Below are 15,151 nucleotides of genomic sequence, written 5' to 3' on the forward strand. Positions count from 1 at the left end.
CCTGGGTGACAGAGCAAGACTCCGTCTCAAAAAAAAAAAAAAAGTTTTATTTCTCCCAACTTCTTGACAAAAAAAAGAGGTGGGCTTGATAAGAAAGAAGAGAGAAGGGAATGAAAGGAGTTTGGTGCAGTTAACAGGGAAGAAAGAGACAGAAAACAGACATGTGTCAAGAGGTTTCTCTGTGTGAGACACTGAGTGAGACACTTTATGAAATTTCACCCAGCTCTCCCAACCTCCCTGCAGGAGGTGGGTACTCTTAGCCTATATTATAGAAGGGAAGCCAAGGCTCAGAGTTGAAAGAATTTGTCTAGAATTATGGAGCTGGGATTGAATCCAGATCTATCTCCTCTTGGCCCTTCTCTTGTATCTGCACTGGAGGGTCAACATATTTGGGCTCTAGTCCTTCCTCTTCCACTGATTTGCTGTGTAACCTCAGGCTAATTGTCTCATGTCTCTGGGCTTTTGTCCTCTCACCTGTAAAATGAGCAGTGTGGACCAGAGGATCCCAGTAATAAGGCTTAATCATGGGGTAGATTGCGTTATTGTCAAGATATTTGAAGAAAAATTATACCTCCTGTCCTACTGACAGTGGGCTTGCCTGTATGACTTGCTTTAGCTAATACAGTGTGAACAGAAGTGACATGGACTTGGCTCAAGCAGAAGCTTGAGGATCCATCACATGGCTCTGCCATTGGTTCTTCCTCCATCAGATGAGACTTCTCAGTTCTGGGATGAAGAGGATGTGGAACAGGCTTTGCCAACCTGCCATGCACATGAATATGAACAAGAAATAGCTCTTGGCTATTGTAAGCCACTAAGATTTGAGATCATTTGTTACCATTGCTGAACTTAGCTTAAGTTGACTGAAACAATGATTATGTGAGAAAAAGGGAAGGAGGAAAGGAAGGATTATGCCCCAAGGAATGAGCCACCTGGGAAGAAAATGGCTCATTGAGCTGCCTGAATACCTAAAGCCCTATCAATCTTCCAGAACACGGTGCCCAAAGAATGCAGGCAGATTGAGAGCACAGGGGGAGTGGGGGAAACCCAGAGGCTGGTGGTGGTGGTGAGGGGCACTAACATCTCAGGATCAAGGAGCACTTTGGCAAGAAGTTTGGGAGTCAGCCAATCACGCATGAGAAGAGTATGGAGAGAGATACGGGATATAAGTACTTACGAAGATTTTGCAAGATGTTTCTTTTGTTTCTAATAGAAAACAATTTTGTAGGGTAGGAGAGACTCTTAAAGCTCATTTAGGACAGCCTTCTTCATTGACAGGTAAGAGTATTGAGGCTTTGAGGAGCTGGACACCTTATTGAAGGTAGCACTGCAAGTTAGCATCAGGGTTGGGACTTGGGCCCAGGCTTAAGGAAGGCTAGTTTTAGTTGCACCTTTCTGTTTCCCTTTAGTGATAACAGTAAAACCTTCTTAGAAGAAAGGGCAGGTTGTTTGATTTGAAGGATAGCAAGCAAGGTGGGCGCTGGGGCCTTTTAGGGAAGGAAAGCAGATGAAGCTCCTCGAGTCAAGGGAAGACAGGCAAGGGAGACAGACACCGGGTAACAGTGGGCAAGTGAGCCTGAGGGTTTATCCAAAGGCGTGGGCTTCCTGGTAAGAGAAAGGAGGCTACCAATACACAGCAATTCAGCTTCTTCTGTTGAGGCCTCACGTGCACAGGCTTTGTGTTTCCCACTTGCCGTACTTTATCTCACGCCAGTCTTATGACACAAGCATTCTAAGTCCCATTTAACATATGAGTCAATAGAGGATCAGGAAAGTTAAACAATTTGCCAAGATCTCACAGTTGCTCAGTGGCAGAGCTGGGATTTGAACCCATGTCAGTGTGACTCCAAAGTTCCTGCTAAGGGAAGGAAACAGAGAGCAGGTGGAAGCAGAGGAAACAGTTGCTTAGGGCCAGGCCTCCTAGGCCCCAGTAGCCCTGACTCAGTGTGGTTGCCAGAGCTTTCTGCCAGCAGTTTCCCAGGTGAGGGCCCCTGGAGCTCACAAGCCCATGGCCAGGCCTGCTTGGGAACCCTTTGTCACATTAGCTTGCATTGCCAACTCTCCCCAGCGGTGCCCTCCCCACTTGCACCAGCCAAGGAATGAGTCAAGGTTGCCAATGTGTTCTTGGCTGCCTGGAAGCATCCATGTAGATTTTGGCATCTCCTGGGCCACCTTCTCGTGATGAACACCAGCCTGCAGATCACTGCTATCGGAGTTCTAGAGGGAGGGCCTGGGTGGAGGGAGGGCTCCACAGGACCTGGCTGTGGCCCAAATGCACGTTTGTGGCTGGCCATTTCCTCCCAACTAATAAACAAACAATCATTATTTTTCTCTGGCCAAATGGAAGCTGGCCTCAGCGTGCTCAGCACAAGAGCAATAATAGGGGCTTATCGACAGACAGGGAGCGCTTAATAGGCCACAGACCGATGAGGATCGAGATGGATGGAGGCTGCGCTATCGATCGCCAGAACCCCTCCAGCTCTCCCAGAGGGCCTCCCTGCCCCCTGTTCTCTCTCGTGGGCACGCGATTAGCTGGACTGTGGGGAGGGCTGTGCCCTTCTACCCAAATTCCAAGGGGAAGGAGCATATTTGTAATTGGGAGAAACATAATAGACTATCAAAAGTACATGACCTCAGCTACAAAACTTGGGTACATAAGCCATGGTTCTATTTTCCTTCTACACCAGTGCAAAAATAGCAGTTTTTTCATTAAGATAGAAAGCAAGACTACCATAAAAGTAGTCCCCCTATTCTTATCCCTTTATAGCCAGAGTCAAATAGTGGGAAGGAAACTCTTTCTGGTCAGATTGAGCTCAGGGTCCTTGAAGCCCCTATTACCAGAAGCTGGGGCAAAAGAAAAGAGGTAACCACTGACCGCACCCGTCTGTGGCCTGTAGCCTGTGGCCAGAGCATGGAATGACAGTGCACCAGGAACTGAGAAGGCCAGCCCAGCCCTGTGGATCTAGGTCCACCGGACCCCTGAGGGTCAGCAACAGCCTTAAAGTTGTGGGAGACGTATGAGTGATCCATAGCATTGATGAGATTGGCAGAGCGGTGGGCACACATGAAGTACCTGGATCTTGTGCACCATCCCCCCTTTCCTGGTGTGGACGTGGGGGCTCCTTTTGGTGCTTGTCGGCACAGCTGTGAGAAGAGGTCCCTGCATCTCACTTGCCCTCACCTTCTTTCGGCCTCCAGTGCCAGTGAGCAGCCCCGTGCCCTGTTTCTTGAATGCAGGAGGACGTTGTGCTGAACGATGAGCCTGTAGAGCCCACCAGGCCCTGACCTCCAGCCCCTCCTGGAGAGGCGACTCTAGCCCCACTCATTCGCAATCCCCAGTACATGTAAAGGGACTGGCTTTGCAAGAGCACCTCCTCCCTGCCAGTGTGACCTCATGTAGAGTGCATCAGGATGCCCTATCCATGGGTGGCCCAGGCCCCATTATCACTGTGGACAGGATGGGCAGGGTGGCCTGCAGGCAGTGCTCCTGCCTAAGGAACTGCCTAGTGGCTTTGATGATGCTGAGGATTAATTGGTCTCCACTCAGGCCTCCTTGAGGGAATCACAAGCCGGGTTTTAGCAGGGCTTTCTGGAGTCTTCAGAAGAGAGTCACTGGATAATTGGGGAGTGCCTGGAAATGGTCCCAGGGTGAAGTGAAGAAGCTGGAATTAGCCTGAAGACGGGGAGGTGGCAGGGTGCTGAATAGATGAGGGTTTTCCAGAGTATGGATGGCTGCCATTGGCCAGATGCGTCTTCTGCCAAGAAAGCCTTGAGTTTGACAATAAAGTTTGGAAGCCAGGGATTCCTGAGGGAGATGTTTGCTTCTAGGTGGGGTCAATGAGGTGACTTGCAGTCACCCTTTGGGAGCCACCTTTACCCAGGTGAGAGCACCATTGTACTAGAACTATGTGTGTGTGAGCCTGGTGGCCTGGGGCATGGACAGGATGACCTCTCAAGGCTTCTGTCAGTCTACGAGTGAGCTTTCCTGCTCAGCTCAGGGGTCAAGTAGCAGCTGCGGGAGTGGTCCCTGGTAACAGATATGAGGGTTGCCACATAGTATGGAGTCAGCGTGTGGCAGCTGCAGGAGCTGGGAAAGCCAGAAGGACAAGCCCAGGGCCTTTCCCAGGGAGAATAGGAGGAATCAGGCCAAAGCATGAAGCTAGGCACATGCTGCACAACATCTCCAGCTGAACTAAGGATCCAGAGACAGGAAGCCAGGCTAAGTAGGGGGCCAGGACGTGCCAGGATTGGAGCTGACTGTAGAAGAGGCTAGTTTTGCTGAAGGCCTCCTGGGGGTAGCAGGATAAAGTAGAGGAATGAGCCCAACCTTAGGAGCTGGGAGGCCTGAGCTCTCACCCAGCCCAGCCCAGCCACTTCAGTTTCGTAGCTTTGGGCATGCTACTTCTCCTTCCTGAGCCTCAGTTTCTTAGCTACAAAGTAAGGGGAAATACTATATTACTGAGGGGAATGTAAAGCCTATAGCACCGTGTCTGTTATTCAGGAAGCACTCAACAGACGACAAGATGCTGAGGTCAAGACACCCCCTCTTCCATCACGGTCTTCTCAGACCTCAAACATACCACTTCCCAGTGTACTGGGTCAGCGCCTGCATCCAGATGTCCCTGGTGCAGAAGCAGATTGGCTGGGCCATCATACACCCAGAGGGGAGCCGTGAGGCCAGAAAGGTAGACAGGAAAGCTAGTCTGGTGCTAACTTGAGTTGGGTAGATGTGGGAAAGGAGACCTGACTCGCAGCATCTGAGTTGGTGGAATAAAGTGATGCTGTATCAGGGACCCAAGTCTGGCCTTGTGCTGGGATTTTTTTTCCCCGATGATAGAAATGTTTATTAGATTTAGATCTATCCAGCTAGATTCCGTTGGCTAATCCTGATTTTGTTGTCAGCACTCACAGTACCACCATCTAACATGTGTCTCTTCTCCATCAGGTCTGGGTGGGGTGGGACCCCCTCCGGAGTGGTGTGTGAGCCTCCCCAGAGCTTACCCAGCCAGGCGCCTGTTCCCTGATGAGAACCCACATGGCACTGACCTCAGTCTTCTTTATGGTTCACTCTGTGGCTGGTGGCATTGGATTTGCATCAAGGTGGTCTCGAGCATGGTCTTCTGAAAGTACTTAGGGTGTCTTGGGTCCTGGAAGATGGGTGACATATGGATCTATTTCTTTCCTATGTTTATAGACCCTTTCAGCACTGCCTCTGTGGCCTTCAAAGCTTTTGCCTTGGTTTCAGTTTTGAGAAGGGCTAGGGCTTCCTTCTTGCTTTGAGCACCATATTGTCAGAAGGGAGTGTCTGAGTCTATCTGACAGCCTGGTATAGCAGCGCCATCAGGAGCTGGTCTTCATTGGAGACAATGTGTTGGCAAAGACTGAAGGGGCTTCCATGGAAACAGGAGAGGAAAGGAGAAGACTTCACGATACTGTCTGAGACCCTGTTCCCCTGGCCCAGTCCTGCACCTAAGGCAATAGAAGGGAGTCTGCAGTGGAAACAGAAGTTGCTGTTTTCCTGGAGCCTCTGTGAAGAGGAGGCAAAAGCATCCTCAAAGACAAACTACATCATAGCAGTGGTCAACAAGGCACCATGCTCCACTGGCTTCAATTCGTTGACAATGGAGGGACATGTGGGACAGCACGAGAAGGCGCTGCACAAGCTCCTGTGAGACTTCGCAGGGGTCTCCAAAATATATCTACGAAAGACCTTGTGAAAGAAAAGGGCTGGGGAGGCTGCAAGTGCAGGTGGAGCCCCAGCCAGTGAACCCCAGATGATTGCAGGGAATGCTGCTCCACTGGTGCCACTGGCTTGTGAGTGCTGGGGATCTCCAAGAGGCATGTCACATTAGGGTCCTCTCTCTGTTTCACATCTAAAGACCAAATGAGGCCCAGTGGCCACTCCAGGGAAGAAGCCAATTCATGAATTTCTTTTTAGTCTACACTAGATAAGTTCATTAACTGGCCACTTGTTCTACTTGTAGGCTGTGCTTCAATCCCTGCCATTAATAGCCATGAATAAGTTATAAAGGTTGAACTTCACAATTCTGATACTTTATCCCAGGGAACCAAGCCACAGACAACACTTAGATTTGTAGACTCTTGCGAGTTAGACCAACAGGTCTTCCTTGCCCCTATCCAGGGTCCTTCTAATGGCTTTCTGCCTGGACTTTGTCAGCACTTGAATCTTTGCCCCATCTCCTTGTCTGTTCCAAACTGCACCAGTAGTGTGCTCCATCTAGAGTGATTTTCTGGCCAGACATCCCCCTACCAACCTCTTACCAAAACCTGAGATCTAGTATATGATTCAAGAAACTGACAAAGAGGCCCAGAGGCTGGTCAAGGCTCGGTTATCCTGCCTGATGCCCAGTTCCCGCCTAGACTCTTGCCCTCATTCCTGGAATCCACCTGAAATCCTTGGCAGCTGATCTGCTCTGATGTGCATCAGGTTTCTCTGATAGGGAATTGCAGGCTGCTGGTGGCTTCAGGAACAACCAGTCACGTCAGGCATCAACATAAGCACACACTGAACATTTAAACTTTAGGGACCAAGTTACAAATAAAAGAATAATTAGCACATTTCTAATTGCTCTTTCTAACTGTGAACAACAGGCACAGACATAAAGTGCTTGTACCAAACATGTAAGCCTCACTCTGAAACAGGAGAGGGGAGGCTTCTCCCTCCGGGAGCTGGCAAAGCACCCCATGTTTATAAATCAAGTCAGGCAAAAAGGAAAGAGCTGTGACCAAATCAAACCGACTTAACATTTCCAGCATGTCTCTCTTTGTGGTTATTGTCTTATCAAAGATTTATATCTGTCTCATAAGTATCTTTAAATCCTTGGTCTCTTGTGAGGCCTAAAGCCAGGAATTGACATTCTTTAATGTAAATAGGAAATATTACAGAATGAGTTGAGGTCGGTTTTTAAAAAAATTGCTTTCTTGACTTCTAACCCTGCAGCCTTGCTGACGATTTAATTCTACTTGCAGTTGCTCAGGAACGAGCCTGTGATTTCTTCACTGTGACACTGGGATTTAAACACAAACCATCCACCACTCCAAATAGTGGCTCAGATCGGGTCTGCCAATGACAAGTCACAAAGCAGACCTCAGAGATACTAGGGGGATGGAAGATGGGTCAGTGACAGTCACATGGATGCGAGGAGTCCCCAGGGAGCCTGAAAATGAAACCTATTCACAACTCTAGTTTCTCAGTCTTTCCCAGGGAAAGCGTTAGTAGTGGGTATTGGGTCCCCGGGCCAGTTCCTAGGCACATATGAAATCCACAATGTCTTCAGGCTAGTTCTGCTGCAGCTCTATATATTGAACAGTGACACTGTGCCATTTTAGAAACATTACCTCTCCTGATGCTCACTAGCCCCTAGCAATAAGGCAGACACTGAGGCATCAGGAGGCTGAGAGTCTGACTAAGGTCACAGAGCTCTATCCATGAGGACAGCTCTGGGAGTTTTATCTGGAGAGCAGGGCCCAGCCCATGCCCTGGCTTTCACACCTGTGGTGTGGCACTGGATTCCAGGGGGTAGAGACTGAGTGTTGGGTGGGTGTGTGGAAGAGGTGGGGGGCTGAAGGGAGGAGGAGGATGAGGGGAGAGGGGACTGTGGAAATGGGATGGAGAGAGGGGAAGTGAGGGCCATTTACCTCCCTGTTCTCTTCAGTTTTTCCCTCCTTATCTCATGCTCGCTTCTCTCTCCCTTTCTCTCTGGCTTCCTTCCCATCCTGCAGTTGCCGACCCTGCCTTCTGGGATGCCAGGGGATGGAAAGGCAGTAGGGAGGGAGGCATCTGGCATGAGTGAGGAGGGCCCTCAGAATGGCGGTGGCCCTCTACCACCAGATCACAGGGGACCATCCAGAATGTGCAGACTGTGGGGCCCAGGCCTGGAGTGGCAGCTGCTAGAAACTCATAGCAAACCTTTTAGGCTGATGAGACAGATAAAGAGTGTGTGTGTGTGTGTGTGTGTGTTTGTGTGTCTACAGGCATAATCAGCTCCATCATAGACAAGCTCACCCAAGATTACCTTAAATATGGAGCTCTCCCGGCACATTTAAAACATCACTCACACAGTAGACATTCAATATATACACCTATTTACAGAGAGACTGCACAAAGTGAGAAACACCAACAGACAAGAGAACTGAAGAAATAACATCTGTTTCTTTGCTTTTCTGGGAATTCCCTCCCCATCACCCCATTTTCTCTTCAGGCTCCATTTTTTCCAAATAGTAAGGGATTCAGATTTCTATGCCTCTCTGGAGTATTGCCTGTAGACTCTGAGCTCCTCGAGGGCAGGGGCTGTGTCTGTCTTTACACTGTCCATCCAGTGTCCGGGACATTGCCCAGCCTTGAGTAGGAGCTCAGGAAATAGTTAATGAAGACCGAAATCATTTCCCTTCCACCATGCCTTGTCTTCTTCCCTCCCTGCCCCTGACCCCAGTCCCCCAGTCCCCCAGTTCCCCACTTCCCCAGTCCCCTTGTCCCCCTGTCCCCCGGCCTTTCATCCTGCAAGCTCCCACACCATGATTCTCTCATTTGTCTTTTGTCTTCTGGCTTCATGCTGTCAGGCTCCACAATACAACTGTGAGGCTCAGCGGCCTTTAGGGATACAGAGGGGGAGGAGGACAGAGAAAGGTGGGGCCCTTCTGTTTCTTCTCAGTGTCCAGGGCACTTTGGGCTCCAGGTGGGCCTCAGGAGCTGGTATGTGGGAGCTTAGAGGGTTACTGAGAGGAGGGACTATTTCTGGATGACAGGAGAGAGAGCTGCTGAGGCTGGTTGGGAGGGTATTTATAGAGCCAACCTTGGAGAGCAGGGATGCTCATATCCCTGGAACCTGCCCCCGCGTATAAGTTTCTAAAGATAGATCAGTGCGGCATCTGGTATGAGACAAGGTACACTAATTCCTTTTAAATCCACCACCAAGAACTTTCTTCTAATAAATGCCAGCCTATTTTCTCAGTGCTACTTCTTCCTTCTCCCCTCAGCATCCTGTCCTGTCCTGTCAGTTGTCTTGGTTACTGGTGGGTAACCAGGGGCACTGAGGGAGCAAGCCAGGGAGCGACTTGCTTAGGGTGACCCAGCCTCTCTGTGAAGGCCCCCAACCAAGGGCTAGAATCAGCAGCAGGTGGAAGAAGGGGAAGGCAACTCACGTTTTTGAAAGCCTGTCATATGCCAGAACACTGCTAGGGACTTATGCACTGTCATTTAATCCTTGCACCACCTCTGTGAGGTTGGTGTTATAATGCCCATTTTACAAATGAAGAAACAAAGACTCAGTGACTTGCCTGAGACTGCTGTAAACTGATGGAGTAAAGATGCTACTCACCCAACTCAGCCTAAGGGATTGGGAGAAAAGTAGGTGTATAGTGGTATTTATTCACAAATTTCAGATATGCATTTAGAATCATTATCCAAAAAGCTAATGGGTTTTAAGATATTTGGTGCCTGCTATGTTACTGCTTTTCATTCTCCCCTTTTGCTGTGAAATGAGAACAATTTCTACAAATCAGGTCTGGGGGCACAGCTTCTCAGATGTGGGGACATATCCATTTCTTACCCCAAATGCGGCCCCTTCTTAGCTCTCCTATGAAATACCCGTCCCACTACATATCCATCACCTTGGCTGAATGAGGAATTAAATGAATGGGAGGGTAACTGTTGAGCACCTATCATGTGCTGGCTACCATCTCCATCTCATAAGACAGGCACATTGTTCTATCTCATCTTACCACTATGGCAACCCCATGAGATCAGTGTTTTCTCTTCTGTTCGCAGATGAAACTTGGGCTTAGAGAATGAAGTAAGTTGCTTAGTGCCCCATGGATAGTAAGATCAAGCTGAGAGCCCACCTTCTGGAACGTGTGTGCATACAGCACCTATTGACTTCCTGGCTCTAGCTGCATCTGGATGCAGTGATCATATCCAGTGGCAGCCTGTTTGGTCTGGTGTTTTCGCTGCTTCTCCATTGACTGTTCTGCATCTGACGCATCACCTGTGCAGTGGGTGATGGGATTTGATGGTTAAGGTGACCACAGCTCAGCCAAGCCACAGGCCATTCACCCCTTCCCAGAGCACATGCTGCTTCTGGCTCAGGTTTGTAGGGGCATCATGGTCCTCAGTGTTTGAACGTGAATGGGGTGGCCAGGGCTGCTGGAGGCCTGCTCCTCTCTAAGCCTGCAGAACTCCTCTGGAGGCCTTGGCAACTCTAGCTCCAGGCCCTGGTGGGCAGACCTTGGCACTTTTCCTGGGAAGGCAGGAGCAAGAAAGCAGGGTGACAGAACCAGCTCATGAGAAAGGGAACTCATAGTCTGCAGTATCCCAGCTGAGAACATTCCAACCTGTCCTTTCTGATAAATTTAGCTCTATTCACCTGTAAGGGCCTTTCTGAGTCCTCCTTCTTCTGGAAAACTCATTGCTCTTTCTCAACCTACCAGTGCATGTGTTGTGTGTTCTACACACTCTGGAACTACAATGAACTTTAGAGTACACAGTCCAACCTCCTAGCCAATTCTTGAATTCCTTCTTCATCTTCCCCACTGTATTCATCCTCTGCTTGGTTCCCTACCCTTCAAAGTAGCCCATTCCTTGATGAGATAGCTCTAAGCATTCAAAAATTTTTCCTCTCTTTGAGCAGAAATATGCCTCTGGACTTGGTTCATGAGAAGTCTTCAGATCTTTAAAGAGAACCATTGGGGCCCCTTGGGGGTCTCCCCTTCTCCAAGCAAAACCTGAGGAACCTCAAGTAACATGGTCTCCAGACTTTCAACACCACCTGAGAATAGCTTCTTCATGTCCCTGTAAGTGGTTCCCAGACCTTAGTATCAATCACAATCGACTGGGGTGCTTGGTAAAAATACTGATTTTGGGGGCCTCATCATGGAGGCAGGTGGGGAACTTGTGTGCTTTTTCAGCAAGTGGAGAAAGCAAACCCCAAACCGTGTGTTTCCTAGATGCTGTGCCTTCAGAAGACAGTGCCAAATGGGGCTATTTGCAGTTGTATTGGGGAATGTATGTTCAAAAGATTTAAATGACATCATTTGAGCAGTAACTCATAGAACACTAGGATAGTCTCCATTACCCTTGAAAAAATGACCAAGGCTCATTAAAAGCAAATTTAAGCTAGAAAATATACAAATTAACCAACCATAGTTTTGAAACGCTTTTCTTGCTAACATATTACATCTGCTAGGCTGGAGGCTTGGAATTACCGGGTGAGGCATGTGCAGAATTGCAAGGGCCGAGATCTAAATGAAGACCCCTGCAAAGCTACCCAAAAGTCAAGTGGCATGGCAGGAGACATCCTGAACTTCTGGGGAGAAGCAGGTGGCAGGGGCATGTGGAAGCCCTACCTGGGGCTCCCTGCATTTATGTACAGTGTCACAATTAATCCTCAGAGCAGCACTGAGAGAGAGTTCATTCTCATTCTATAAGGGAGGAAACTGGGGCTCAGTGTGATTAAGGCACATGATTACAGTAGGTCTTGCAGTAAACACTCCAAACACATGCTCCTTTCCTTCCACCACAGTGCATTATTATTCATTCTCTTTTTGTTTCATGTGTGAAAATCTCAGGTCCCCAGGTAACTGTGTAATCACAAGGCCCAGACCATGCCTCTGACCCCTCCCACCCTCACCCTACCCCACAGGCAGGGTGGGCAAACCAGTGGCACTCAGGAAAGTGTGCCGAAGTGAATTGCACTGGTTCCTGGTACTGTGTGATTCACGAGGATGTACAGGGAGAGAAAGTGAGGATGATGCTTTATGACTCCTCTTGCTGCTCTGTGGCTACAAATAGCTGCCCCCTTGCCCAGCTGCCCCTGCCTATTCCTCAAGAATGTTCAGGGAAGGGTCTCTAAAGAAGGGTACTAGATATTGCACCAGCATTATTATAATTATTATTAAAAGCCACTGGTTTTGCCAGGGCCCCATAGTTACTCAGAAGGAGTCTCTCAACCTAGCCCTGGCTTTTGACCTTCAACTCCCTACATATCCTAGTGCTCTTTGCTTGTGGAAATGAGTTAAATGGTTGAGCTCTTGCACAGGATCATGATCAAACTTTATATTAGGAAGCAGATTTAGCAGTCAGCTCTATTTTCCTTTGTGTGAACTTTCTTATCTTGTCTGTGTCCTCAAGTGTCACCACTGTGACCACTCTAGTCTCGCGTTTGCTATGATGTGGAGAAGAAAACGGATGACGGGAGAGAATCCAGTGGTTTTGCATCTGCCCCAGCAGAGCTAGGGGTAGAACCTGCCATACAACTGTCCCCATGGTCCCAGTGGAGCAGCACAGGGGTCAGTAGCGGTGAGCCTAATTTCAGGAAGTTATGCTTTGCAATTGAAGGGGGATGGGCAGGGGCTCAGGGACTCTAAAAACCTAACAGTCTACAGCAGTGGTTCCCAGACCTTAGTATAAATCACAGCCCACTGGGGTGCTTGGTGAAAGTACTGATTTTAGGGGCCTTATTCTGGAAATCCTGCCAATGACAAGAACTTGCGCCGTGTGCTGCTTACTACACCAAGGATGATGCTAAGAGCATTATAGGTACCAACTCACTTGGTCTTCACAACCACTCCCATTGAGCAAGCACTCCTCTCTCCATCGTCCATATGAAGAGACTGGAGGATAGGGAGAGGTATGGCATGTCAAAAGGCAGAGCCGGGACTTGAAGAGTCCCTGTTCTTTCCTCTCTTCCTGGGCTGGAGGTTTGTGAAGGGCCCTGGAAGCTGCATCTTCTAAGCTAGTGCAGGCAGTCTAGAGACCACACCTGGAGAATCTGAGCTCTGAGGCTGGGGATGCTCATCACAGCCCACCTGCCCTGACATACCAGGGAGGTGTCCGTTTAGAAATTTAACCTCCTCTGTAAAGTGCCCCAGGGACCTCTATCTCCTTGGGATCCTAATCCTCTCAGTGACACAGTAGAGGCTGCAGAGAAGAGCGAGTCCAGGAGGGCCACACTGGTTTAATCTGACGAGCGTTGCCCGCACTCAGCACGGTGGGAAGACCACCATCGTCTTTGTCTGCATCAGCAAACTTTGGATGAACCATTGAGTGCCGAATTCCACTGGGCACTGGGGACACAGGAAGGATAAGACTGGGTCCTTGTTTATGTGGGGGTATCAGTGGATGCTCAGTAAATGAAACCCACTCAAGTCTTTTGTCTCAGGCAGCAGAAACTCTTGGGCCTGGCCTATGAAGTCTATTCTTTGTCTTTTTACCTTTGTGGTCTCATAGCCTCCAACTCCTTGATTCATGCTTTGTATGTTAGTCCAGGTTTTCTCAAAGGTTGGTCTTTTGCATATCATCTTAAAGAGACTTTCTACTATATGAGTATCACCTGCACAATTATTAACTTAATATATTTTTAACTGATTTATGCTTTTTTACTTACAATTAACTCTTTTAAAAGGAAATTTTTGTGTTAGTTACATATTTTTTTCTAGTGCACAGAACAATGATTCTCAAGCATAGGATCCAGCCAGGGGTGAAATCCTGTCACTCAAATGTCCCTGTAACCCCAGTGGAATGAAGGGAACAAAGGGAGGGGTCGCCAGAGTGGGATCCCAATGGAAGGAAATTGTAATTGAAGGAGAGAAGGAGGGGCATCCTGGTAACAGTCAGATTCATCTCAAGTCCATGTTCCATGCTTTTGGAAATGCTGCTCAGGCCACTCACCCCAGCCTGTGCTTTCTGAAACAAGTTATGCTATTCTGCTCCTCTGAGTCTTCACACACCCTGTTTGCTCCTCCTGGAGGTCCTTACCATGGCAAGATACTGGGAGAAAAGAATGCATCATTGTCCATTGTACCACCCCTTCCCAACAACACTTTTCTCCACCTGCCTTTCTCCTGCTCACATACGTTTTCTCATTCTGCCTAAAGAATGTCCACTCTTCTTTGAGATTTTGCTCCGCAGTGGACTCCTGGTGATGCCATACTGGTCACCCCCAGGCAGAGTTCTTCTGCCTGTCCCACTCCCACAGCACTTTGAGCATGTCTCCATGCTCTTTTAGGAAGCAGGGACTGGACAGAGACACCTGTGGGCATCTCTGTATCTCTGGTGCCTAGCAGAGTTGATTTTTTTTAAATGACAGTTTTGGAATGGTCATGATGTGCCAGAGTTTGTGCTAAGAGCTTTATGTATATTACCTCATGCACTCCTGCAGCAACTTTTATCCCCATTTTACAGGTAAGGAAATCGAGGCCTAGAGAGTTTAATATTGCCTAACATCATACAGAAAGTACAGAGTAGGGATTCACACCCAGGTCTGTTGGATTTCAGAGCCTCTGCATCTTAACACTACACCATTCAGCCATGGTCATTGGAGGACAACGTATGTTTGGTGAATACATAAATGGTACAAATGAATGAATGAATGAGTGGATGAAAGAACACAGAATGGTGTTTTCTGGGGCTGTACATGTCCAGCCTGAGTGACCAGTCATACGCTGGCCCGGATTCATTAGGTGGAAGGTGATTGTAAAGTGTGTTAAGAATGAAGAATACCACGCTCTGGTTTTGGAATGCCAAAAAAAAAAAAAAAAAAAAAAAAGCCCAGAATTTATGGGCCAGTGGAAGTAAGAAAGGAGACAAACATTGAAGGTGGCGTTTTGCTTCCTGTACCCCAGCTGCCTCCAAAGGATTAACTTATCGAGAGCAGGGCCTGCATTGTGTCCTCACTTTATAATCCTGCTCCTGGCAAAAAGTGGATGCTCAGTGGATGCCCACACAATTCAGTCATCGAATCTGAGCCTATTCCTTTTATTCATTGGTTCATGGTAGGCTTGGTTCAGAGCTTGGTTTCACTGTCTGCTTCTGCACAGGGCTTCATGCTGCCAGCACTCAATGGAGAAACATGGGCCCCGGCACAGTGGGAACGACCCCCTTCCTGGCCTTGGTTCCCTCTACTATAAAATCCAACTTGTTAGACTGGATTCTTGGAAGTCCTTCCTGATGCGACATTTCCAGCCTAGGATCCAGCCAGGGGTGGGGCTTGCAGACCCAGCTCTCTGAGACACAATTGCAGGTCTTCCTGAATGGGGATGGGGCCATTACAAACACTGTCCTCATGCCTCCAGCAGGTGACTCCTGGCACAGCTGGGAGAGTGAGCTGCTGCTTCTGCTCAGACAGCAGGCCTTGGA

At 48.6% G+C, this 15,151-nt stretch overlaps 1 long non-coding RNA gene across 1 annotated transcript; it reads right to left on the minus strand.

Annotated features, from left to right (window-relative positions):
* Window positions 1-208: 208 nt before the first annotated feature.
* LOC105740589 lies at window positions 209-3,323 on the minus strand. Its single transcript, XR_001116641.2, has 3 exons — window positions 3,074-3,323; window positions 572-1,858; window positions 209-474 (listed from the first exon to the last, which is right to left on the minus strand). It is a non-coding gene; the product is annotated as an uncharacterized LOC105740589 (long non-coding RNA).
* Between the last annotated feature and the right edge of the window lie 11,828 nt (window positions 3,324-15,151).

Source organism: Nomascus leucogenys, chromosome 12 (genome assembly GCF_006542625.1).
Source record: "Nomascus leucogenys isolate Asia chromosome 12, Asia_NLE_v1, whole genome shotgun sequence".
Lineage (NCBI taxonomy): Eukaryota > Metazoa > Chordata > Mammalia > Primates > Hylobatidae > Nomascus > Nomascus leucogenys.